The 27233-nt window shown below is 43.9% G+C and overlaps 1 protein-coding gene across 2 annotated transcripts in view; it reads left to right on the plus strand.

Moving 5' to 3' along the window:
• The first annotated feature begins 4815 nt into the window (after positions 1–4815).
• Positions 4816–27233, plus strand: part of RERE (arginine-glutamic acid dipeptide repeats) — a 220896-nt gene continuing 198478 nt past the window's right edge. For both annotated transcript variants that reach the window (XM_077312430.1, XM_077312429.1), the window contains exon 1: positions 4816–5563. The gene's annotated coding sequence lies outside the window, so the exon portion shown is untranslated. The remainder of the gene's footprint in view (positions 5564–27233) is intronic.

Below are 27233 nucleotides of genomic sequence, written 5' to 3' on the forward strand. Positions count from 1 at the left end.
ACTGGATGTCCTTACCCACATTGGGCGTTCACAAACCACGTAATCATGACATCGATGCACAGTGACCACAATCTGACGCTGGTGAGGATTGTGGTGGTGCCCCCATGTGGACTATGGGGGACATAACAGCCCTTACAGTTTTACCTTTAAAAAACTGAATAAGGCCAGCAAACAAAAGGCTCAAACCTTTTCCTCTGAAATAAACAACCTCTAAAATGATCTCAACTGAGCCACAAAGTACATTCTTCCATAGTCATCTGGCATTTATCTCTAAAGAAGAGATTCAAATGAGTAGCCGTGTAGGTCTGAAGTAGTACAATAAAATCAGAGTTCAGTAGCACCCTTGAAAGACCAACAAAGATTTATTCAAGGCGGGAGCTTTTGAGTGAATGCAAAGAAAGCTCACGCTTGAATAAATCTTTGTTGGTCTTAAAGGTGCTGCTGGACTCTGATTTTATTATCTCTCAAGAAGGGTGGTGTTTCTTCTCCAGAAACGACATGGCTGTGAGATCTTCAGGGCAAGAACTGTGAACTTTCCTTCGTTAAGCAGAAGCAGGCAACATAGGTAAACGTACAAGTCTAGACTTTGTGTGCACAATTTTGGATCCTGGATGCCCCTCAGCGATTTGTTTTGATGCAAGTGCCTGGTTCTTGGATGCAAGTCCCTGCCGTGATGACCGTGAGGGTAGGTGGGGTGGGAGCCGGCTGAGTCTTGCGCCAAGATTCCTGGCAGGCAAGGGAGGAGCGTCCTATCCCAGGCTTGTGCAACGTTTGGCCTTTATTGCCTAGAATGAGCAACCATGATTATGCAAAACATGTCAGCAATTTCAAATCTATATTGCATCATTAGTATAGTGGGAAATCGGGGTGATAGGTTTGCAGGTCAATTTTTGGGGGGAGGGGCTTCATGTAGAGGAGCAGCATATGCTGTGAGAGATGGCTGCAGAGATCCTGTGCAGAAACTCACTTTTGATCTATAGGTGTGTAATTAGGGAGATGCCACCTTAGAGAATTTTGTGGCAATCTTATCTTTGCCTTCTTATCCCCATATACTCCCTGTCCTGCCCTCCTCTTGCTTCACTGCCCTCATTCGGATAAAGGCCTGCTGCTTACACAAGCTCTGTTGCATCTCCTGCCTTTGGAATCTCCTCAAAAATCTACCTCTTCTCAGCAAGATATCCCACAGTCCCTTATTCACCATCAGACTGAAATTAATCCTGAATGCAGTCAATGCAAGTTGATGCATATTCTTCTCCTGTTGATTCCCTACCTTCTCTTGTTATCTCCCTTGTATTTGTTTGGCCGTGGACACTTTGGGCCAGAGATTTGCTTTTAAACCCTGCAAAATGATACATAGATGACTCTGCCTGTGCCAGTAATGCATTCCACTCGCTTAAAAGTGTAGAAAAAGCAAGAATCAGGCTTAAGCGCCCTTCTCAGTCTGAGGAAACATCCCCATGCTCTGCAACCACTAGCAATCGCCTCCCCACTGCTGGGTGTTTAAGAAACCTGGAGTGCCAATTACAAATGGACATGACTAAGAGGTCAGAGATGGGAGATTTTGAAAACAGACATGGAAGGAAGTCAGGAGGGAAGCAGCTGTCATGGCCAGAAACTCTGCAGAATAACCGGAGCTAGCATTGTAGTTTTGGTGACCGCAAGGTTAACCCTCTGCTTCTCACAGAATAGCAGGAATGTCTTGTAGAAATTTTGTCTGCTCCTCTCTCCGTATCCTTTGTAGTTTGGGAACTTCTGCTTTATATCCCCTGGTGGTCTACAGAGATGCTTTCATAACTCCTTCCTTTGTAGGAGCTGGGATTGAAGGGGGAGGGACAGCTATTCCTTTGAAAAATTATCATGGCCTATTTCATTAATTGGCATCGTGTTGCACACAGTCTGATTTCTTGGATTTGTACTCTGGGGAAGGTGCTGAATGCGGGACTTCAGTGAGACCTGGATTCAAATCCCTGCATATCCAGGAAAGATCATTAAGAAGCCTTGAGCCAAGTGTTCTGACCTAGCGGTTTCATGGTGTGAGAATAGTGTGTGCAGGAGGAAGAGGTGGCGACCCTCAGCTCAGTTTGTGGCAGCAAAATAAGAGCCTGGGGCACCCTAGCAAAAGAGTTCACCCCCATTTTGGTTGACTCAGAGCTCACTTCCTCAGACGCATTAAGCGTTTGTCCATTTGGCACAGGTGTTTATACTCAGTGCTGCAGGAAACAAAAACATACTCCATGGGTCAAGATGAAGGAAGGTTCCCAGCTGCTCAGGAGGAGGACATAGACACATTCTCTGCCTGGTCTGTTTTGTGTCTCAGCAACAAGCTGCTGAAATACATGTACATATGGCCAAAATAATCATCACCCACCTTAGACTCAAGTTGCCATATTTTCCCTGTGGCAGACCTCTTGCATTTTTAAAAGTTTTAACAGGAATGTTCAACCACAAAAGCTTTGACCATGCTTGGTGTTTCCATGCTGCAGGGGGGCATATTTACTGGTTTAATCTTGGCTTGCCAGCTAGACAAAGCAGAGGCATTGCAAAAGGGGGGAGGGAGTCCGAGTGCCTTGGGTTTTCCCCATTGGTTGCTGACTAAACTCAGTTGGACCGCAAATTCATTGTGTAGATAAATCACAGGGTGAGATGCGTTGGAGGGCTGTTATTCCAGGATGAACTGATTGTCTAAAGAGCCCCTAGGGGAGGTGGCGGCTCCATACAGATACACACCGCTTTAGATGGGATTGGGTGTGGGGGAGGCATCTAAAAAGGATGTTATCGCAATGGAATTTTAAATTATTTGTCCGTAAGCAAGCATGTTGATAACCGAGTTACAAAAAAGACATCATCAAGAAAGGGGGGGAGAAGGGCGTTTCAGTCCAAATTGCTAGGGCGTGGCAGAAGGTCATCGGTAGAAAAGCCAATCAGAATAGCATACGATACGGTAAGCTAATCACCATATTGACATTTGCCTGTTTAATTAGCCTTTCATTCCGCTTTTTACGGCATGCTGAGGAAAGGGCGTGACTCATCCATCATGATGGGAAGCCTGAGTTGCAATTTCCTGATTGTGGAACGCATTTTTGATGGGCTTTTTGATTTAATTGGATGGGACGAACGGGCTGCTTTGATTTCCCTTCTTTGGTCTCGAGTGGGGAACAGAAATGGTTGTGCTCCTCAGTAGCATGGCCTTCTGCTGCATTCGAAAGCTCACGCCTTGAATAAAGCTTTGTTGGTCTTAAAGGTGCTCTTGGACTCAAATTCTCTTGTGCCTTCTTCTGCGTGTGTGTTGTATGTGTGCTTATATAGACTTAAGCAGTTAATACTGGGACAAATGTGACTAATCAACTGCTTGAAGTAAGGTTTTTTTGCTTACTGCCTGTGCCGTATAAAAATACCTAGGATCGTTCCAGATTTTGCACTGTCTGGTGGAGATTATTCATCTTGACCAAGCCACTGGCAGAGTATGGTTGCCATCCTCTAGGTAGGGGCTGGAGATCTCCAGACAACATGCCTGGTTTATTTATCAAAAATATTTGTTTTTCTCCTGATAAAACAGCTGCTTGGGACGGTGGACAGCATAGCAATATACCCTCCCAGCATGGGCCAGGGGTTGGATTCAGTGCAAGGCAGCTTCACGTTATGCCCACTTGGGAGTGGGAAATGGATTCTGACACCCATTTTGCATAGGACCTTTTACAAAGGCAGTGGGGGATTCGAATCTGGGTCTCCCCCCGTCTAGTCTGACATTTTAATCATTCTTGGCTGCCTGTATGGGGGTTTGCAGGGCGTGAAATCACACAGATGCTAGAAACTGAATAGGATGAATACTTGGATTGGAGGAAAGGAATTTATGTATAGTTTTCCTCAGAGGCGGAAAATAAAAATATATATTTTATTTATATACCATCTTCCCCTGAGGCTCAGGGCAGTTTACATAGAACAGGGAACAATACAAAAATATATATCATATAATATATATATAATGTCCCTATATATGTATTCCTCAAACTTTCATATATATGAAATATATATATGAAAAATATATTCACACACACACACACACACACACACACACACACACACACATATATATATATGAATTTTCCCATATATAAAAATAATTTTCCTATATATGTAATTTCCCTCAGAAACTTTCTTTCATATGTGTGTGTATATATATAAATATAAATACACACACATTGCTGGAACAGTGGGTAATAAGTCCAATAATAATACATTAACTTTTCCTATATATAATTTTCCTCAGAGGCCTCCTTTCATCTATCTGTCTGACATCTTCCTATATATGTAATTATTGAAATTATTAAATTTTATTTATGAAAAAAATCCATGGCATTTTCCTATATGTGCAATTTCCCCCCGAGGCTTCCTTTCATATATAAGAAATCCTCCTATATGTATATATAATTTCCCTCATGCATCCTATATGAACGAGGGTGGGGGGGGGTTGCCTGTGAGGCGCCCCCTCCCCTCAGGAGCCAAGCGCGCCAACCGCCGCGGCCGCGAGGACAGCGCAGCCATGACGACCCTCCGCCCACCCCCTCTCCCTCGCGCCTCCTTCTCCCGCCCAATCACAGCCCGCCTCCCTACCCTGTCTCTTTCTTATCACCCTCCTTTTGAAGAAGGGAGGGAGAGGGGCGGGGGGGGAAGCCACACACTTCTGTCCTCCTCCCTGATTGGCTCCAGCTCCTTTGCCGGGGTCATGAGGTCTCTCCCCCTCGCCCGCACCGGGTTTGGAGCCAATAAGGAAGCGCGATGTTGGCATGTGGCGACATTGGCCTGTCTGGGGGGTGGTTGCTGGGTGTCTCTTTGGTTGTGTGAGGAGGAGGAGCAGGAGGAGGAGGAAGAAGAAGAAGAAGAAGGCGAAGCAGGAGCTGTGGCTGCTTATTATTATTATTATTATTACGACCATCACCGCCCCCCTCCTCCTCATCCCTACTGCTGCTGCTGGCGCGTGGCTCTGCCGCCCCTCGCCCCCTTCTGCATATGTAGCTCCCCACAGAGAGAGAAAGAGGGGGCAGTGCGTTGAATTCTGGCTGGATTAGCCCTCCCCTCCTCTAATGCTCACCCAACCCCTTTATCGCTTCCTCCCTCTGCCTGCCGCCTCCTCCTCCTCCTGAATCCCCCCCTTTTCTTCCCCTGAGCACATTGTCTCCTCCCCCAACAAGCTCCCAGCCTGACCTCCCCTCCTCTTTCTTTAAATGCTTCCCCGTATTGAAATGCTGGGAAACCTTAACTCCGCGAGCATCAAACAATCCCATTGAGCCAGTTTTTGTATTCCTCCCCAAGTCGCTTTCATTCATAATAGAAGCCCCTCCTCCACTCATATCTTTATCTCTCGGGCTTGCTTGGATCGCCCGTAGTCCTTTCCCCCTCTGTTTCTCCCCTCCTCAACTCATCGTTCATATATATATGTATTAGACCTCTCCCTTTCCATATTCTCTCTCTCCCATCCCCCCCCTTCTTTTAGACTCCTTTGGGATTTCCCCACCTCCCAGTATCACCAGACAAACCCTACTGATGGTGTAATTCCTCAGGGAAGGTAAGTAAGGAAGTTGTTGGCTTTTATTTATTCTGTGGGTTATTAGTGGGGTTTTTTTTGGGGGGGAGAGTCTTTTTCTTCCTTTTTGCCTCTTGGTTTATGCAGGAAGGGGTGAGGAGTGTCAATAGGGTTTCTGTATTCTCTTTGAGGTGGGGAGGGGAAAGGGACCCTTTAATCAACCGGCCTGGTGACTTCACAAAAACAAAGAGTAGGGCAGGAAATTGAGGCTGGGGGTTGTTTTTATGTGCTGCTGTCATGAGCATGTGTAGATCTCTTAAATTTGGTGTTCAGACCCTCCTCCCAATTCTGTGGAATGCATGAAAGAAATCCTGTTTTTTTGTTATGAATTGGAATCAAGGCTTTTCCTCTGATGCCTCTTGAATAAATCCTAGGAGCCCCTGTGGATGCATTCCCCAACAAAGTTTAAAATGTTGGCTTGTTTATATTGGCTTTTCTTCTGTCCCTACTGATGCTGTTGACCTCTGGCTAGATTTATGACTTAGGGCTTTTTTGCAGGGTGGATGGAAAATACAGTACAATATTGTAAATCTAAGAATACTTTAGAAGGTTGTTTTGGAAATAATTGGCTTGTGGGGTTGAAGGGGCAAGGAGAAACTCGTTGGCTAGAGTATGAAGTTTTCAAACTTACCTGAGTAGACTCCCCCTCTGGTTTGTCTCTTTTAGGAAAACCTGCATCTGAACTGTTGGGAGTAAATGACCCCTGTGTATGTGTAAGAAGCTTGTGAAAGAATCCTCTAGATAAGGAAGGGTAGATTGGGAAATATCTGTGGGTTCTCTGTTGTGTATATATATTTACTTTTTGCTCTTTTTTCCCCTCTTCTCCCTCTCTCCTTTTAATGGTTGTAAAGATAATAGGAGAGATAAAAAAGAAAAGGAGAAATCACAGGTTTAGCTCCTGAAAACGATAACTTTTGTAGAAGCTAGCAGTAAGGAAACAATATGATTCATTCATTCATTCAAGCATGTGGTTCAGCTTGGTTTATTTTTAAACACAGCCTCGCTGTTGCTTTTAATGTACTGACTGACTTAGCTGACTCCTCGCTTGTGAATGGTTGACTGTGCAACCTTACAGGTTTTTTTTGTTAAGTTTCTGATCTATTTAGCTGACATATAATGAAACTAACAGAGTAGTCCTGTGCATATTTATTCCATAGAAAGTCCTACTGGTAAATTGTGGCTAGTAAAGCTCATTCAGCATAGTGGAAGAAGAGATTTTTCTATAAATATGGATAGGATGGGATTGTAGATCACTGATGGAATTAGTTATGTGTTTTTAAATTTAAAAAATCCCTACGAAGTAGCATGTTGTATAATAAACTAATGGTTTACTGAAGTTAAAAAACCCAACAACTTGGAGAGTTAGAATGTAAATAAAATGCTTTAATATAATGCAAAATGTGTTGTCTGTCATATATTACAGGTTTGTTATTGTGCCTTTATGTATATGTAGTTTTTGTAAAATGTGGAGAACCTGAAGCCTGGGGCAAATAATAAAATGTATCCATGGAGTTATTAAGAAATCTGTTGATAAAAGCAAGAAACTTTTTCTTTAGGAGTTTGCCCTGTAATTTAATTTCCAGGATTGCATACAGGTATTTTTTAAATGACCTGTCGTGACTTTGCTAATTTGCTTGCTGGTTTTGATTGAAGAGAAGAGAGGGAGATGTACACACAATGCCCAGGGTGTAATATCATTGTTCACTTTGAAATTTGGGACCATGCTTTGCTTATAAGACACACAGTCTCTCTCTGTCTCCCTCTCTTCCCACCCCCCAATAAGATGTGAAGCACTGCTCAGAACCTCTATCTTTGCTAGGTGAGAGGCCATCTATAAAGAAGCCAAAAACACAACAACATTGATTATTACCTTTTAATTCTTTTCCCCTTTCCTAAGATTGGCTTTTCCTGTTGCTGCTTTGGTTTGTGCAAATAGTAAATGCTGGTCTTCTGTCACTCTCTCCCCCAGGACCCAGAACTCTTCAGGCCAGTGCAAGGAAATAATTTCCCTCTCTTTTGTTTCTATTTGTAGTTGTTACAGTGATCTCTCCTGGTGGAAGTGGGGTATAGAAGGAGATTGTGAGCTAACAATGACATGTTGTAAGAGGCTAATTATGAGAATGTAGGATGATGAGATTAAGGCAGCATATAGGTGCAGAAATGTGTTTGTGCATAGTCATGATTGTGAGATTGGAATGGTATAGAGGTTTGAACAAGTTCTAAATAACCACTTGTTATTTATATAGCACTTCTGACTCAGCCAGTGCTCCATCTTCTGCATTTATTTTCCCTCTGTGAAGTAGTTATTCCCATTTTATGGAAGACAAGGGAGCGACCTGTTCAAGTGATATGTACAGTAGATCTGGAACTCCAGTCATAGTTCCCAAGTTTATATTGCTGTGGACCACACAGGCTTTGTCCTTTTTTCTCCCCATGAAATGTATTGGATTTACAATTCGTGGTGTATATTTTCCTATTCAGATGTCAGTTCTGGCTTGCAATATGGCTGCTTCTTCTGCCCTACCATAAAGATATGGGGTAGATGTGCTACCTTGATTTTATCCCACTAGCCCTCCAAAGAAGGGTGAACAGAGAAATAGCCTGCCTCCTAGGACCTCCTGCCTGAACATGAATCCAAATATTTTGATGTTTAGATCCAAAACAGCTTCTATTGTGTGGTTGGCTGAAGAACTACAAAGTGAAATTGAACCATCAAGCCTTTGTGATTTGCTGTCATTGTTAATGTGCAGTCTCTTGTGAGACTCCGTATGGTCCAGTGTTTATAGGACCTTGCCACAGGCAAGGCAGAATTAGTCATCCTGAGCATGTGTTCTAGCTGGATCTGGCCAAAGTTTATCTAGCTCGGGTATCTCTGCAGAAATCCCAGTTTCCACATGGTATGCAAGGTGGAATCCGAAAACTGGCTGGTTAATCATGGGTGTATCTTCTTCCCTTCTCTTGTAGAAAACTTGAGGATGAAAAAAAACCCTGGCCTTCTACTTCACTAGCTTTTACATCCCATCATACTGCTTAACTTCTGAACATTCTTGGCACTTCTTCAACTGCATGTTGTTGCTTCTCAGGCCCTTGGCAGTTTATGACAAATATTAGCTAATCTCCTCGTAATGAAATTCCGTCTGTGCTGCTCTAGTAACCAGATTCACTTGGCTTTGAGTTCACAATCCCTTTTTGTTTTTTGTGGTGCTCACACTCTTTAGCTTGCTTTTTAGATGGGTGCTTAACTCATTGAGTTGCCAGTATAAGGGGTACATTGACCAAGAAACAGTGGGGGAATTTATGCAAATATGTGTTGAGTTTCTTTTTTAATAAACTGAGACCTGTAGTGGGTGTTGCAGTGGCTAGCTTCAACAAGTCTTTGGCAGATTTAGATTAATCTTTCTTGTTGGCTTTTTTACTTCAGTACAGAGGCTCAACTCTGACTCCCAATATCTGTCTTCTGTAGGAATGGGCACAGACCCATCCTCCTCTGGGTTAAGGGGCAGTTTAGAGGTTGTAGCTTCATCATATCACCTTTTTGTGCAAATTGGAAGCTCTCTCATTAAGTGTATTGGTCTTTTCAGTGTGGATCTTCCATACTTTGCAGGATAGCCTCTGAGCCTTCAAAACTTATACTGCTGGATTACAGGCTATGGGAGGTTAAAGTACTTGGCCAAGACTAATAAATCCTAGTTTAGTAAAATGTGTGTGTGGGAACAGAGTCTGCCCCCCTGAGCTCCTTGAGAGAGGGTATGACTGGACCTGAATCTACCCACCTGAATCTTATCTTGGCTGTGTGTCGCATGCCTCCCCAGGGAGATGTGCCTTTCTCCTGGCTGTCGTCCTGCTTCTTCTGTCTTGCTCTACCACACGGTAGGCTTTGTGCTGTAGTGCTAATGTATAGTACTGCTTGAGGGCAGACCATGTACGTTTTATAAGTTCTTAACTGCCTTTTCTAGGGTTGCTGTTAATTGGGATCTCAAAGTATACTGTGGGGCTGGTGGGGCCTTTGTTCATTGTCATTATATATGGAGAGGCATAAGGTACACACTCTTTATTTCGGGAGGTCTTCAGTACACCCTCTTTATTTTGGGAGGTCTTCAGTGACATAGTTGGTGAGTAGAAGTTGGGTTAATTGCTGTCACGAGCTGCTTGCTCCATGTGCAAATTTGAAAGTGCCGCTAAATGTTTGTCGATGATAAGAGAAATTAAAGCACGCCTGAGCAGAGAGTGAGTTTGAGTACAAAGAGAATGGGGCAGGGAGACACATGCAGTGTTGCAGCCTAAATTGATTTGGGCTTTATTCTGCACCCCCTTCAAAACTGCCTCACGGATTGTGGACGCAGATGGCCATTTGCACTAATGTTTGGGACAAAGTGCTTTGGGGGACAGAATTCAGTTTGCCCTTCTCCTTTGAGACTCGAAACTGATGAATGCAATAGCAAGTTCACTTGATCTCTGTAACTTGATTTAAACACCCCCCCCCCACCACAAAAAAAGAGAAGAGTCTGGTACTTCACTTAGTGTTTTGCAATAAAACAAGCAAGCCCTTCTAGCCCTGGTAACAGCAGTGTATGTGTGTGTGTTAATGAGAGCCTTGTTTTGGTTTGACCAAGCGTTGAAGGATTAGTATTCCTGGCTTGATGCCAGGAGGGAGGGTGGCATAATTCTGGGTTGGCCTGGGTTGTTGGTTTTCTGCTTGCTATCAGTAAGGTGTACCTTCTCTCTGATGGTGCCTTTAGCTTTGGGAGTGCTCGGGTGGCTTTTAAATCTCAGCATAAGGCCAACTTTCCTATTGAGGTCCAAGCTTGAGAAGAGGAGGAGAGGTTCTTAGTGCCATGGGAGAAGATGCACGTCGTGGGCCAGCCAGCTTCAGCAGAGCAGAGTGTTGAAGAGGACTCCTCTGAAGAATAGGCCGTCAGCAGACCTGACCTAGAACCACAGCCAATGACAGAGGCTCTGAGGAGCCAGACATAGATCCTCAGCCAAGGCCAAGCAATGGTATAATAGCCCCTTGCCACTGAGTTGATGACAGAGAATCATCTGCCAGCCAGTTTACCTCCCCAGTCACTAGAACCTAGGGAACAGCATAGGAGGAAGACAAGGAGGGAGCTGCAAGACAGAAGGCGTAGTGCCAGGTTGGCAGTACAGCACCAGCTCCACATCAGTAATGAAGAGGAGTGTTTGCAGAAGCAGGGCCAAGGAGGTCGGCAGGTGCAGAGCATGATATTTAAAAGCAGCCAACATTCTGAACCGATGCCCTTGTTTTGAACCCTGGCCTGTGTTCTAGAACTCTTCGCTTGGATTTCCCCTTGAGGTGAGTTTGCATCATCTGGCATTTGGACTTTGGCTTGGCATTGTGACAAACCCTGATGGCCAGTTTACTACCTTTGTCGGCCTGCTGCGTGTCTGCGATCAGGACGATGCATCCTGTGGAGGGGGAATGTGTGTTTCCTTGCCTCCTCGCCTTGATGCGTTCCCTTGCAAGCGGGGATGGAGGCAAAGGGCTCTTCAGCTTTCAGCCCCTCTGCATTAATAACAACAGAGGTTTTGGCAGAACTCTGTTCTCTCTGTGCACCTCCAATGCAGCCTCCTCTGCACAAAGGGAAAAGATAAGCAAGTGGGAAGTACTTAATGCTGCCAGGGCTCTGCCAGAGCCTCTGTTGCTGTTCATGCTGTGTTAGAGCAATTTAAAAAGCATTCTATGCTTTAGCTGGCAGAGGAGACAGCAGCGGCGGTGCATAGTGGGGAGGGAGAGTTACTTTTTGAGAAACAAGACCCCCTTGGGGCACAGGTAAGAGCTGCCAGCCAGTTGTCTGCAGCTCCTAGAACTTGGCCCGTGCCATTCTGCTGCTAGGGAGTGTGGTCCTGTTCCTACAGGGTTCAGTGATTTTGTTCTTTCCACCAGTGTCACAACCCCTCTTCTTGTAATTGATTATTTGTGGAATTGCTCATTAAGTAGGATTGCTGGCATGTGCAGATTGTTGTAAGCTTTTTGGGACTCCTAGCAACCAACAAAAGGTTACACTGTTCCTCAGGATTCTGCTGAAGAAATTGCCACCTGTTTTCAAGTGGATTCCCCCTTGACCAGGAGGGGAGAGACATGCCTGGGAAATAGGGGGATAACCTTTCTGATAGAGGAAGCAGAACTAATAGGCAGTTCTGTTGGCATCTTTCCTGCAGGAAGGCAGCACATAATGGCAAAACAAACATGCTGGTCTTGGTGGGGTTTGCATGGGCATGACAGAATACAGTGCTCTTGAAACACAGACTTCTAACACCAAGGATCATTTGAGCCGGTCAAGGTTCAAGGAGATTGAAATGTATTTGAAATCAATCTTAGTTTAATTCATTTTTATACCACTGTTCCCCCATAATGAGGATCCTCCATTTAATCCTCACAGCAGCCCTGTGAAGTAGGTTAAGTCATGAGAATTTTAAAATCGGAGATGCCAGGGATGGAACCTGCAGTCTTCCAAGGGCAAAAGATGTGCTTTAGCATGGAAGTGTTGAGGTCTTCTCCTGATGGACTCAGCCCTTCATTGTCTGCAAATTTGCTATTTGAGTTTTAAAAGATTCCTTTCCCCCATTTTTTTTTCTTTTTTGGGGGGAGGGAGAGTAGGAAACTCACTTTCAAGTATAATTTTGATGACATACTTTGTTCCTTTCTTCCTGTAGAGGTGACCTCTGTGACTCATCTGTTTTTCAGGCTTTAGGAAATGGGACTGATTTAGTGTTATGAGATTGTATCAAATTAGTTGTGAGTTCTTTCGGGTAAGGGTGATGGAAAACACCTGGCATTTTTGCTTTGAAATGCCTAGAAGACAGTTGATGATTATCCTCATAAACTGGGCTGGGGGTGAGGATAACAACATCACACAAAAGATCTCTAACTTGTTATCTGCTTGGATAATAACTTTAATGGCTCACAGTTCCCTTCTCTCTGTGTATTTCTTCCTTGACCCAGCTTCTTTCCCATTGTATCTTTTACAAGCATTTCTTTACAACTCCTGCCCCACTTTCTGACTAAGAAAAAAGGAATCCATTTCTAGTACCCTGGCTAATGAAGGCAGCTTTGAGTCTTCAGTAGTTTCTACCCTGAAACTCTTGTTGGTCTCTCAGGTGCTACTAGCCTCCAATCAGGCTCTTCTTGCAGACTGACATGGCTGCCCTCAATGCCTTCACTTGATTTGTAGTAGTTTTGTCACTGGGAAGGAGCCAGCTATGATCTCTTATATTCCAAAACGCTAATTGTTGAGATCAAGTGGGAGAAAGGTTTTGATTCCTTCCAAGAAACATTGGGCGTTCAAATATATTAAGAATACCAAGGCATGGTGATTAAGAATCCTTTTTTAATAGATGAGAGTTTACAAAGGGCTTATGGAAGTTTTGCTTTCTTGTGTAGTGTGATTAAAAATGCATGTGGGTGCGTGTATATATATATGTGTGTGTGTGTGAAGAACCGTCCTTTGTTTTTAAAACAAGCTACATCAGAAACTGGTTTAGCTAGAATCCAGAGCTCTTCTAATAGCATTCCTTGAACTGGTCAACAAGCAGGTATAAAAGCAGCAGACCTAATTCAAGGCTAATATTTGCTCTGGATGGAGAGCCTCCATCAGATTGGTGTGCTTTTAATGTATCTGCTTGATTCTAGTGAAGATAGCGCCCTCGCATCAGTGACAAGCTGTCAGCTTTGTTTCCCTGGAGTCTCTCTCCACTCCTGGATTGTCTGGGTTAGAGAAAAGGGCATGCAGTACTTGGGTTTAAACCTATCTTTCAAATCTTCTGGCAAAAGTATTTTATTTATAGCCCACCTTTCTCACTGAGACTCGAGACAGATTATAGAGAGCAAGAGCATGCAGTCAAATAGTGTGAGGCAGCCAACCAACAAAACAATCGAGCACGACTACCTTAAGCAAACAGGAAAGATGGGGTAGAATGTATTTTAATAAAGAAAAATGAGAATCACAAAAGTTAGAAAATACAACAACAAAAAATCAGACATGACAGGAGACAGGACCATGTCCCCCCTAATTACAAAAACAGAGAAAAACATGCAGCAAGATAGTATGTACAATAAGGTGTGCTAGAAACTATCTTGTTTCCTTTATAAGCACCACTTCAATCCCATTATACGTCAACCATTCCCTTTACAGGCACACCTTCTTCAATCATTCTGTTTTACGGCATGGCAGACGTGTGGAAGCCTTCCTGACCTTCTCAGGCAGGCCATTTCAAAAGTAAAAGAAAACAGTATTCTAATGGCACCTTAGAGCTGTAACAGCATTCAGGTATCATCTTTTGTTGGTCAGAACTTGCTTCCGAAGGAAGGAAGGAAGGAAGGAAGGAAGGAAGGAAGGAAGGAAGGAAGGAAGGAAGGAAGGAAGGAAGGAAGGAAGGAAGGAAGGCTACAAATGTGAATTGGAATGCCATTAACCCAAGCCGCTTTGAAAGAGCCAACCTTAGAAGTGGGCATTTTGTATTGGTGACCTGTGGGCTCAAGAGAGGCAGCCAATAAATGTGTATAAAAAATAAATTCCACGTGTTTCAGCCCTTTCTTTTTAGACTTTAAAAGAAATAGTATTTCTCCTTGCTTCCATTTAACTCTTTTGTATTCCAGCTCTCTCTCTGTCTCTCTTTTTTAAAAGGCATTTTTCCTCTTTACAGCTTTGACACTTGAATTTCTTTCTGTTGTTTCTCTCTATGCCTGATGTTCTTTCTTCCCCCCTTTTAATCGTTGCTTTGATCTGCAGTTTTTCATCAAAATGTCTTCTCTTTACATTTAACTAGATTTTTCGGTTTGCTTGGTGTTCGGAGAGCAGGAGGGTAGGCTGATGGCTTTGGAGCAGCTAGAGTCCTCGGGTGCTGCCTTGCTCTGAGCAACTCAAGTGCAGGCATTGCATTTTCACTGGAGAGGGTAGTTGAGCCTTCTTGCGTTCACTCACTTAGGGCATTTAGGAGCAGTCTCTCTTTTCTTTCTAATATGGCTTGGGGATAAAATTAGGAAAATCACCCAGAGGTTTTCAGACGAAGGGCAAAGATAAAAATTAGAAAGAGGCAAAACTGAACCAGTTGTCTTGAGGAATATCCTAGCAGGATACTATTAGGATGTGAATATCTACATTCCCAATTCCTGTCTAGAGGTTTGAAGACCTTGGGAAAATCAGAATCCCCCCCCCCCCCCGAGTGTTTCCAGTCTAATAGAAAAACTGGAAAGTGTTATCCCCCCACCCCTATGCCATATCTTTCCTCCTGGAATGCTTAAACTGCCTTTATATGTGGAACCTGAAAGATGTGATGTAGGACAGTTTACAGCAGGGGTGTCGAGCATACAGCCTGCGGGCTGGAATTAGTCCATCCAGAGCTCTTCTCTGTGGTCTTCCCTGTTATTGCCAGATGATGGAGTCTGCGCATTATGTCCTTGTGTACTCTCCCAGTGCTAATGCGTAATGGGCAGTGGATGTGGAAGGGTGGATATCAGGGAAATGTTGTAAGGAAATACTATAAGCGTGTTCATGTTTTAAGCATGTTTGTGTTTTGAGTGAAAAATAGTATTCTTAATTGGACTTGCCTGTGTCCTTTTTATAAAGTTTATATCTCCCATTCCTGGCATTATATTTTATGTGGTACACGTGGGCCAGCTTGAGGAAGTGACATTTATGTCAGGCCTGGCCCTTGTAACGGATGAGGTCGACACGTCTGATCTACAGCATTACAGAATAATTCCTATGTGTGTTGTAAACATATGCAACATATTGTCAAGGATATGTTTACTTAAAAAAATGTGTATGATTTGGCAACAGTTAACAAGCCATGCTGTGTTTGGTAAAAATAAGTTTAGATTTGAATATATTTCCCTTTTTCCCTCAGGAAAAAATGTATCCCCCCTTCCTTCCAGAAACTGTGGAAGTTTTAAATCTCTCTGTCCCCCTCCTTGCCCCTCTACGCTCATGCTGTCTCTGGACTTCTTCGTGGTGTTGCTCAGCCTGTTGCTTGTGACTCCAGATTATCTCTCTCAGTGTAGAGGTGACCCCTGACTTCCTGGCTGTGACCCCGACTTTTTGCTGAACTGTGCTTGGATAGCTCTTGGTTGTTTTGGTAACCTTGGGCTCTCTTGCTCTGACCCCTCAGCTCTGTGCCAGATGGCAGCTTGCACCGTTCTTTCCGAGTGTTGACAGTCTCACAAGGCGCATATGTGCCTCATGTTAATCATTATTGAGGCATCTGTAAAGCACAACTCGCCTGCGTTACCTGCGCTGAAAACATTTGTGGCAGCATGATGCTCTTGCATCAAAATTGTGCCTGTTTTTTCTTTTTTTTTTGCAGTGACTTCTTGTAAAAGAAAAAAAAGGTAATGGCTGGAAGTTTTGAGAAGAACAGTTTCAAGGAGTGTTGAGTTGTGGAAGGGAATCTTATAATTAAACCACAACCTGGAAAGGCAAAACTGTGACTTTATTTATAATAGTTGTTTTTAATCATGATTCTTATAATGTTTTATTGTAAGCAGTCTTGAGTTCTGTGGCTAATGCTTTAAATAAATAAAAAAAGAGGAGTTGAATGGGCAGGCTTCTCCCCAATTTCTTTTGAGGTCTCTGGAAATCTAAAACTCCCAGGAGACTGTAACAGTCACCTTGCTAACATTGTGTGCCCTCCTTAACCTTTTTTTTGCCTCATAAAATTGCTTGGTTCCAGGTGTTGTGACTGTTGTTAATGAGTTACCTTAAAAAAATCAGCATGTAATTGGAAGATAGTGGCCTGTCAGGCTCTGCTTCCACTCAGGTTGTCCAGGTGCCTCTCCTCAGCTGAGATGTTCAGAGAAGTTTTCCGTACCAGCAGTTCTTTCAGCATATTTGAATTTTTTCTCTCCAAGTCAATTGAGCTTGTTCTGCAAATAAGCCTTTTAACATCTTCTGAGATGAGAGCCCTGTGGGGTTAACTGCATGTGTTTCGTTTTGCTCATTCTGAGAGGCAACCCGTAATTCTCAAACTTGCTCTCCCCTGGTAGAGAAGCTACAGGCAGCCCTGTAAGATTCTTGCAGGATGGGTAGCAACTGCTATATTACGAAGACTGCTCTGGAGAGAGCCTGAAATTTCAAAGGATTAGTAGCCAGAAATGGCACAGTCAGCAAAGTGCTCTCTGTTGCACCACATGGTACTTATGTGGCTTTTGCAGTGATTAGATTTCCCCATGAATTTAGACCTTTCTGATTCGTCTGTCATCAAGATGGCCTTCCAGCATTTCTTCTATTTTTCTGAGCAATGAGTCCCTCTCAATCACTGGGAAATGGGCCTTGACTCTTTGATGTCTCTGCCTTCTTCGATCCGGTCTTCTGAACCTTTGCAGACTTCAAAAAGGGTAGTTGGTGCCAGAGGGCGTACAGAAGTCTGACATCTCAAGGAGATGCTTAGTCGTAGGAACTTTTTAAAAAAGGAAGAGCTTGGCTGCTTTACAGAATAGCCTTATTACAAAGCAACCAAGGTAAAAGTGTTTGGAGCCATCTCTGAGAGAGGACGTTTGACTACGAGCAAACTTCCATCCTTGACACCTCCCTTCTCTTATTCCAAAGGCCGGTTGTCAGTTTTTCATAGCTGCAGTGCATGGTGGAGCAGTGTATTGTATTTGGAACTGGTTGTCAGCGTGTATCCTCAATCTAAGGGGGTAGTCATACTGCGGCCCTCCAGATGTCCATGGACTACAATTCCCATGAGCCCTTGCCAGAGACATCTGGAGGACCACAGTATGACAATCCCTGAACTGTGCTAACAACTGCTGTTTGTTTACCCTGTATGTGAAGGAATCCAGAATGGTTATTTGGGTCTCTGCCACAGCTCTTTGTTCTTTATTGTGGGAAGTTCCTTTCTAACGTTGCACAAATATGTAGGGGATACAAAAGCCCTTGAAGGGGGAGAGGCCCCAAATGGCATTTATTTGGGCATGCATCTTAGGAAGGAGATGGTTCCCAACAGAGACCATTGTATGGGTAGCTATTGATCTTGCCCATTTGCCGGGTGGTCCACCCTCCAATGCCCTGTCCAAATAAGCAGAACTGCCATGACAGAGCATAACAGGCAAAATTGCAAATATACTCAAGTGGGGTTTAGTGACAGGTTGACTTACTTGGCAGTCTAGAAAGCAGGAATGGAGAAAACACTGGAAAACATTCAGACGGCAGGTTAAAATTAACTATTGACAGCATTGATCTCGTCAATAACGTATTTGGAAAAAAAAATGAAAAGGTATCCCCTGGAGCAGAAAAGGGGGGAAATTGTTCTTTGTTCTCAGACTTTTCCAGGTTTCCCCTCCTTCCAGGGCTTTCATAGTTCTTAATTCTGAAATGAATTTAGGGCACACATTCTGCCGATTCGCGTTCCCATATGACGTTGGGAGCATACCCCCAAAAGCATCAATTGTTTTTCGGTTTGAATATTTCAGGGGGAAGATGGGAGCAGCTAGCAAGTTCTCAGCTGGCTGAATTTTTTGTTGTTGCTATCTCATTGAATCCTTCTTGATAAGCTTCCAAAGGGGGAACTTCATGTTCCACAGTACATATCTGGAAGTAATTGATTTGTTCGCGTGACCCTGGACTTCATTTTCGAGCTTTTGGCAAAGGTCAAGGCATGGATGGAGTGACCCCATAAGTGTGGGATTTCCAGCTGCACAGATGGACGGAGATTGCTTTTCCCATTTCTGCTTTCTCTATCTTTGTATCGGAAAGATGGAATGTTTGCTGTTAAAGGTCACTCACTCTCCAATTGCCAACACTGTATGTCCAGCCTATATAAACAAAGTCCAGTTAAACTGTCAAATCAAACCTCTATTGTGTGTGCTATGAATAGACTTGTACAGCACGCACTACGGGTGTTATTATTGCTGTGTTTCTCCTCCCCTTTCTCCTGTCACTTTGTTCTTGGTGTTATTGATAGTACTGTGATCAGATTTTTAAAAAATATGTATATTTATTTATTTGTATTTATTTATATACCACCCTCCCCTAAGGCTCAGGGCGGTTTACACAACACATAGGTAAATAGGAACAATACAGTATAACTCGGGAAACATTCCCGATGAATAACAATAGTAACCATAACAACAAAGAGAACACTAATTAACAACCTCCACATTTCAGCAGTCCCGTGGTTGGTGAGCTCAAGGTGTCCGCTTTACGGTAAGGGGTTCAGGGGGGCAGGTAGATGGCCTTAGATTCAGTCAACCACAGCCAAATGCCTGGCGGAAGAGCTCCCTTTTGCAGGCTCTGCAGAATTGTTCTGGCTCAGTTAGGCATGATTCACAGATAGCTGATTTAGAAGAAGGTATGATATCAAGATCTTGGAGGCTAAGAAGGGTTGTCCCCAGCTAGTACTTGGATGGAGGCCACCAAGGAAGTCCAGGCTTGCTACACAGAGGCATGCAATGGCAAAACCGCCTCTGATAATCTCTTGACTTGAAAACCTTTTGGGATGGCCATAAGTTGGTTGCACTTGATGGCACTTTTGACCATCACGGAAATTGTGTTTTCTCTCTTTTGGGGGGCATTAATGTTGCATCTTCTGTCAGAGTGAAATTCCTCTTAGAAGTAACTTGACTAGCATTTTACTAAGGCACGGTAGAGGTAATTGACTTAATTTCCCTGGTCCTCTCCTTACTCTCTTGCAGGCAAGGCTGAAAGATTGTGCATACTAAACTGCTGTTCCTTTAACCTTCACTGCCCTGCTTTAAAATACTTTTTCTTCCCCAGAAGAAGGGAAGTTCAGTCCTTTCCCCTCTGAAAAAAGGCTTTGTTTACTTTGTTGGAGGCTGGCTTTTTGGTTTTGTAGGCTTAGAACAAAGACTTTTCTAGCTTCAAAGGATATCATAACCTGTGGGATAAAGCTGTGATTGCACAGAATTGTTTTGTCATGGATGACATAGCAGTGGGTTTTGTTTTATTTATTGGATGGCATCACATCTGAAATATTAACCTGGCTCTTTTTTGTTGTTGTTCCAGTACAACATTTCCTCCTTCAGATGCATACAAGCATACCTCTGCTCCCCTAATTAAATTCCATGAAGCACCTGGCGCTTAATGTCCAGCTTGTGTTTTGCTGGTTTAGGCCACGATGAGCAACTTTGCCCTTTCCTCCTGGCACTGCTGCCCATCTCAACAACTCTTGGCTATCAATCCAGAAGCTACTAATTAAGAGAGCTTTTACTTTGCATTTTCTACTGTAAGTAGAGTGTTGCAGGCAGATTCATACGAATTTCAGGCGAACAACATAGAAAAACAACCACGCAGAAGAATAGCTCCTAAGCTACTTAAACCGAGGCAATTATAATTTGTAGAAACTAATCTTTCAGCGCGAAAAGATCTGTCAAGCACTTCTCTTAACTCGTTATTGAGCCTTCTAATTTGCCAGATTAAAAGAGCCATTATTAATAGGTGTTCTTGCTTCTTTTGGGCATGTAGCAATTGGTAAGCACCCAACGATAATACATTATTGTAGTTTTAATTAAACTTGCACAGGGATTTATCCTGCAGTACCATTTACCTTCTCTGTCCCAGGAAGATGCTTCCGTGAAATGTTTGAGTGGTTAAATGGAGGAAACAAAAGCAATAGTGTGTTAAATTTTGTGAAAATATCCTGTGTACACAGTTTAGGGCCACGGAAGTGAAGGCCATAATTATTTGCATGTGTTTTGGAAAGGTTAACTGCCAGTACAAGTGTTGTTCATCTACAGATGAGCTCTCAGACGTGGTGAGCGCTCATTCTTGTGTCTTAATGAGACTCCATCTCAATGCAGGGCTGTCTGAATTGCATCTGCCATTTGGTTTTGAAATCTCAGGAACAAACTGTGTTACATTTGCGACTGGAACCCCACTTAAATGTTGAAATGCAAAAGAGCGAGAGTCCAGTAGCAAAGACAGGGTGTGAGCCGGTGATTCCTACCATGCTGGAAACGTTGGTAGCCTTTAAAGTGCTACCAGACCCTTGACTGTTTCTACTGCTGCAGACTAACATGGCTGCCCATCTAGAGGTTGAGGGTTCTGGTTGCATTCAGACCTTGTACACTAATCTCAGTTCATTAAGCAGAAAGCACACTTTTAAAAGATATGCATGTCATAACATCATGATTGTAGAGGCTCTTGATTTGGCACCGTTTGGATAAAATTTTGCTGCTGAAGGAGGCAATAATGGAATATCCACTATGTACAGTAAGAAGGAGTAGTAGAAATGTTTTGTTGGCTTCAAGACACCAGGGCAATAAAGGGAACATGGAAAATCTGAAACAAAATGAGTTGTGTAGGTCCCTCCCCCCCCCCACACACACACACACTTTGTGACGGTCATCTACTTGATGTGAAAAAGTGTCGGAGGAATTGCATGCTCAGATAAACAATGTGCTGAAATCCAATACTTAGCCTGATTGTGTTCAATGAGATCTGTTTAGTATTAACTGTGAAATGTGTTGCTGCAGCAGCCGTCGGGAAAGCGACGGATGCCTTTTTCTGCTGTTATCAAAATGCATTTAACAAGATTTGCTGTGCCTGAGTGCCTTTCATTGTAATGCTTTATGGCTCATACTAAAGCGCTATAAGTAAGCGACATCCATCTTGCGCTGATACAAACTGCTTCTACATGCTATCTAACAATAATGTTACAACTTTTGAGTAAACATCCCTTTTTAATAATAGAAACCAGGCAGGTTGTGTGGTTTCACAAAAGGAAAAGCAATCTAGGAGATGCAGTGTTCTGGTACACCAAAGATAATCCCGCTCTTATGGTGTGTATATGCGTGGGGGGGGGGAATTTCTCAGTACGCTGCGCGAGGAGAGGGAATGTGTGACATCAAAACTCCCATGCTTGAACTGGGTGGTGATGGCACTAAGGGGGTATTATTTAGGGTGCCGAGTATTGTCCCGTCTCCAAATCAGGACTTTAAAAATACATGATATCCAAGTATTTCCCCACCATCATCCCTTTGTACAACCTTTTCCATATGAGCCCTTGTATACTGTGAAGGGTTTCGTAGTGTGGTGTCAGATGCTCAAGTCCATGTGAACTGTTGGCTTGTCAGAGTCCTTTCCCATTGCTGCAGAGAACCTAAGCATGTACCCTATGGGTCCACAGTGTGGTCGTTGTGGGCGCCACGGTGCCTCCCGACACCATTCCTGATGCCCTTCATGTGTTTTTAGCAAGTGGGTGGAGTCCATGAGGTGCTTTTGCTCAACAGGGTTTAAATTTGAACACTGAAGTCTTGATTGGCAGTGCAGGTTTTAAAGAATATTGCTTTGGCAGCAGCTGTCTCCACAGCACAAGGAGAGCCAGCTTGGTGTAGTGGTGAGGAGCACCAACCGGGGTTGATTCCCCGCTCCTCCTCCACATGCAGCCAGCTGAGTGACCTTGAGCAAATCACAGCACAGATAAAGCAGTTCTGACCGAGCAGTCCTATTGGGACTCTCTCAGCCTCACCTACCTCACAGGGTGTCTGCTGTGGGGAGAGTTAAGGGAAGCCACTTTGAGACTCCTAGTAGAAAGAAGTGGTATATAAGAACCAACTTTTTCTTCTTATTCACTGTGTGCCTCACTGTAAACTGTAGCAGCCATTTTGTGGCTGGCTCTGCTTCCTATGGCAGCCATTTTGTGGCTGGCTCTGCCTTCTGTGGCAGCCATTTTGTAGCTGGCTCTGTCTCCTGTGGCAGCCATTTTGTGACTGCACCCGCCATACACTATCAGAATTCCAAAGGTGCTTGCAGGCTCCTAAAGGTTGGATTCTCCTTCCCATAGAATATTTCCAATCTCCCTTGTGGCTTTTTCCTTGTAGCCGAGAAGAAATTAGTGATGGTGGAAAAGGCTGTTTTCTCAATCTGGCTTGCTGCTTCCGACCTTCTCAGTAATGATGAGCAGGTATCTACAAATCTCTGGGCTCCCTGGCAAACAGAATTCCCAGCAGCTCCCCCCCCCCCCTTGCTTGAGCTCTGATCTGCCGGAGGACATAAAGTTGTGAAGAAATGGCAGGGGCCCTCTTGTGCTGTTTGTGACCTTACTTTATGTATTTAAGGCATTTATGTCCCATACTTCATGTGAAACCATGTCTAAGGCAGCTTACGACAATAAATTGAAAACAACAATTAAAAAGAGTAGCTTTACAGCTTTAGGAAGAGACAGCATAAAGCATTGTAATTGGATAAAACCAGGCTAAAAATCAAGTTAAAAGCAGTATAGATCTTGTACTGGATCATAAAAAACACATATAAGAAGCAGAAGTGACCAACCATGCCAGCCAAGCGCTTTAGCCTTCGGTTTGCTATCTTCTGGCTCTTAGAGCGCCTTTGTGACAGGCAGGCGGCCAGTTGGAATTGCTCAAATTGACTTTCAAATTGTCATTGGCAATTTGGGAGGCACTGGAAAATAAAGTTTCTACCTGGCAGCCTGATTGTAGAATGAGGGCTCTGTGTTCTGAAATGTTAAGAAGAGGCATAGTGTAGAGCTTGAGCCACCATTATGTGACCCCCATTTCAGTAGGGGAATGAACATTGAGCCCTTGCTCATCAGAGGTCGGGCAGTGGTTCAAACCTAACCTCCTCAAAATTGAAATGAGAGCTTCTAGCCTTATTGGGCTGCATTTTTGGAATGGAGCTTAGTCGGCCACGGTGCTGTCAGAGTTTAACAGCGGTGGAAGGCCCCTTAGCTGAGCGGTGGTGCAGCCACCTGCTTTGCACATGGAAGGGTCTTGGCTCAGTCCTCCGTTCGTCACCTGCCTGAGAGTCCACCCTGGAGAGCAGCTGACTGCCAGAGCTGGTAATCCTGAGCTACTGGCATGGCTTGGGAGAAGACTATTATTCTTTTTTAAATTAAAAAAGCCCCCATAACATCACAGCTACAGGAACAGAACTTGTCAAGCACAAGGTAATAACTGTGTTTATACAATGGGTTATATTGCACATGGTACTCGGCAGACATAGCAATGAGATACTGGGGCACTGAGATAAACCCTGGGTAGATTCATGACTGTCATCTTGTCCTTTAGGAAAAATAGTCTTGTGGGAAGGGACCAGCTATGATGGAGTACCTGTTTAGAATATAGAAGGTCCCAGGTTCAGTACTGGGCATCTCTAGTTGAAAAGATCAGGTAGGTAGTGCTGTTGTTGTTAGGTGTGAAGTCGTGTCCAACCCATTGCAACCCCATGGACAACGATCCTCCAGGCCTTCCTGTCCTCCACCATTCCCCGGAGTCCATTTAAGTTTGCACCTACTGCTTCAGTGGCTCCATCCAGCCACCTCCTTCTCTGTCATCCCCTTCTTCTTTTGCCCTCGATTGCTCCCAGCATTAGGCTCTTCTCCAGGGAGTCCTTCCTTCTCATGAGGTGGCCAAAGTATTTGAGTTCAGGTAGGTCAGGGGTAGTCAAACTGTGGCCCTCCAGATGTCCGTGGACTACAATTCCCAGGAGCCCCTGCCAGCGAATGCTGGCAGGGGCTCCTGGGAATTGTAGTCCACGGACATCTGGAGGGCCGCAGTTTGACTACCCCTGAGGTAGGTAGTAGGTGATGTGAAAGATCTCTGCCCCAGTCCCTGGAGACCTGCTGCATGTCCGAGTACACAAGTCTGACTTTGACGGACCAAGGGCCTGATTTCAGTAGAAAGCTGCTTCATGTGTGTCTTACGGAAGGAGTTGCAATAATAAGATGTATGTAGTCCAAGATCTCAGTGGCACAAGGAGTGTTTCCAATGATCTGCCCTCAAAAGAATCTCTCTTTGGGCTTTTGCTAGTAGGACTGGGACACAGAAAAAACCCTGCTATGTACAAAAGGCTAAAACTGCTTTTACTCTAATGGCTCTGCCTCATCAGGGGGCCTTTAGCCAAGGGCACAAACATTTTTTTTTGATGGGCAGCTTTTTATGCTACTGTATTGATGAGGCAAATGAAGGCAAAATTAAGCTTAGCTGCACAGGGACATCTGTGCTGGTCCAATTTCTTTTGTTTGTTAGTGGGATGACTTTTGTTTAGCTAGGAGGTAAAAAGGTGTACTTTGACGGCACACCAAGTTCAACCTGCTGCCTTTACAAAAATGTTGATTACCTGAATGGTGCAAGAACGAGAGACCCCTCCTCTCAATTTCTTTTCATTTACCACGACTAGAAGGGGAGGGGGAGAGAAGCTCTGTTGCTTAACGTTGCAGATATTTCTTGGGAATCCTAAGAATCCATGCTAGTGTTGCTGTTTTCTCTTCCGCTCCCCTCCCCATGTCAAATTAAAGCAGTTGTGGATTTTTAGCTTTTATTTATTATTTACAAAATTTATATCCTGCCTTCCTGCCTGATCAAGGCCACCCAGGCAGCTAGCAATTAAAAACAAAACATTATAAAAGTATATCCTAAACCCAGTTTAGAACCAACATTAAAATCGGTCTGTAAATCTCAAGGAGAGGAATTAAAACAGGGCAGGAAGGAAAGGGTTGTTGAGGAAATGCCAAATGAAACAGAAAGTCTTCACCTGCTAGCAGAAGACTGTGGTAGAAGGGAGGGAACAGACATCCCAGGGGAGAGAGTTCCATAACTTAGGCGCAGTGACCTAGAAAGCCATCTGTTGAGCTGGCACTGGTCAGGCCTCAGGAAGTGGCGGCTTCTGAAGCAAGGCTCAAAAGATGACCGGAGGGTTTGGGTGTCTTCATAAGGGGTTAGCAGTCCTTAAGGTATACCTAAGGTCTCTAAAGGTTAAGAATCGACTTATTGAAAAATCTTTATATCCTGCCTTTACTCTTTAGCCCAAGGTGGCTTATGGGCAAGATCACCAGGCCAAGCAACACAATTAAAGCAGAACATAAAACTGCAGCGACGGAATTCACAACGCTCTGGAAGAGAGCAATGCAAGAGAAGATTGATCGCCTGCCAAAAAGTAATTCAGTTCATATTCAGCCTAGAACAAATCTCTCAAGGGAGAGCCTGCTGAAAAAGAACCATCTCAGGCAGGCTGTCGAAGCTTGGTGCTTTCTGGTGGTTCATTCTGCAGAAAGAGGGGCAAGGACTGAGAAAGGCTAGGAATGGACCGAGGAGTAGGGAGAGGGGCAGAATGGGCCAAGAGGAGAACATGCTGTGTGGGGAGTTCAGTTAGAGCATGTCTTGTTACACTGAGTATAAAATAATATTTAAAGACCTATTTCAGTTCACAGTTTGTTACAATTATTATTGTGTAATTTTTAACAACAGCCTTGTAAACTAAGACAGTGTTTTTATTATCACATATAAGGGTAGTCAAACTGCGGCCCTCCAGATGTCCGTGGACTACAATTCCCATGAGCCCCTGCCAGCAAATGCTGGCAAATACCCTCCAAATACAAAATACCGAACAGCCAACATTGAGAGTCCATGGACATCTGGAGGGCCACAGTTTGACTGCCCCTGCTAGGCTGAGAAGAGTGCCGTGGGGTGGCTGGCCCCTAGCCTCACTTGGCTTGTGGTGGTCTGAACAAGTCTGCAGCTCTCAGCACATTTTTTCCAGCTGCTTTGCTGCTCTGGGTTTCTAAGGCCATGATGAGATTCAGTTAACACAGTCTGGTTTCGTTTGATTTGAAGTGAAGGCAACCAATGGACCAGTGAGCTCAGATGACAGCGGGCCTTGGGTGGGTGGGGGTTTTCGGTGTGCTGTAGAACAACTAGATCCCAACAAGATTTTTGGGGGTATAAGCTTTTGAGAATCAAAGCTTCCTTTTGAGAACTTGTCCCCCAAAAGCTTAGCCACCAAGAGCTCATACCCTCCAAATACTGCAGAAAATGGCGTTCTGGTGGCAAAAACTTCTTGTTCTTCTAAATATTGCTCTATTGGTATAGAGCTTTGTATCTTTCTGTTCAATATCAGTAACCTTGTCAGGGAAGGCAGTACAAAGCAGATCAAGACATAATTCTTTTCAAATAAAACACGGTAGGATCAAAATACCGAACAGCCAACATTGAGAGGCAGCCGTGAAACAGGCATCCGTCAACAAGCTTCAAGAAAGAGTTCTGGTTGCTGCTTATAGGGTTGATGCTGCAGAATAAAATCAGGTAGTTCCATTTAATCAAGCTTGTATAGTTAATTAGCAGTGTCTCTCCCCCCCTTTTTGGGGGGTGGGTTTATTTGTTTGCAGAACTGGCGGTTGGGTTTGTGTGTTCATGGGCTGTTAACAGCCAGGTCATTACCAAACAGAAGTAGAAAACAATGCTCTTTAATAGGCCCTGGTGGCATGATTTGCAGCTTGGAAGCTAGAAACGTGCTTGCGTATTGCCAAGTGGTATTAAGGTATTGTACCCTGGGAAGGAAACTTTAAATCTTAATGACACTTCTCCCCCCCCCCCCTTAATGGCTTTAAATTATATGGTACAAAAGAGGCCTTTATTATACTGTTTTAAAATTTATATATACTCGATTCCCCTTTTGATGCATGTGCACGTATTAAAATGTATGGGTTTTTTTTTGTTTTTGTTTGGATTAAACGTAATGGTTAAACTACAGAGCATCAAGATAGCTGTGTGTAACTTGAAACAGCATCTGTAAGGGTGAAACCAGATCTGTCTGTGGGGGGTAGCATGAAGACATGAGGAAGCGGAATAATTAAGGGAGGGAAGCCTTGGACTAAAACACACAAACACACACGCAATCAGTCTCATGCATGCATGCATACCTTCCCTTGCAGATTTGTG

The sequence above is a fragment of the Paroedura picta genome, chromosome 15 (genome assembly GCF_049243985.1).
Source record: "Paroedura picta isolate Pp20150507F chromosome 15, Ppicta_v3.0, whole genome shotgun sequence".
NCBI classification, from domain to species: domain Eukaryota; kingdom Metazoa; phylum Chordata; class Lepidosauria; order Squamata; family Gekkonidae; genus Paroedura; species Paroedura picta.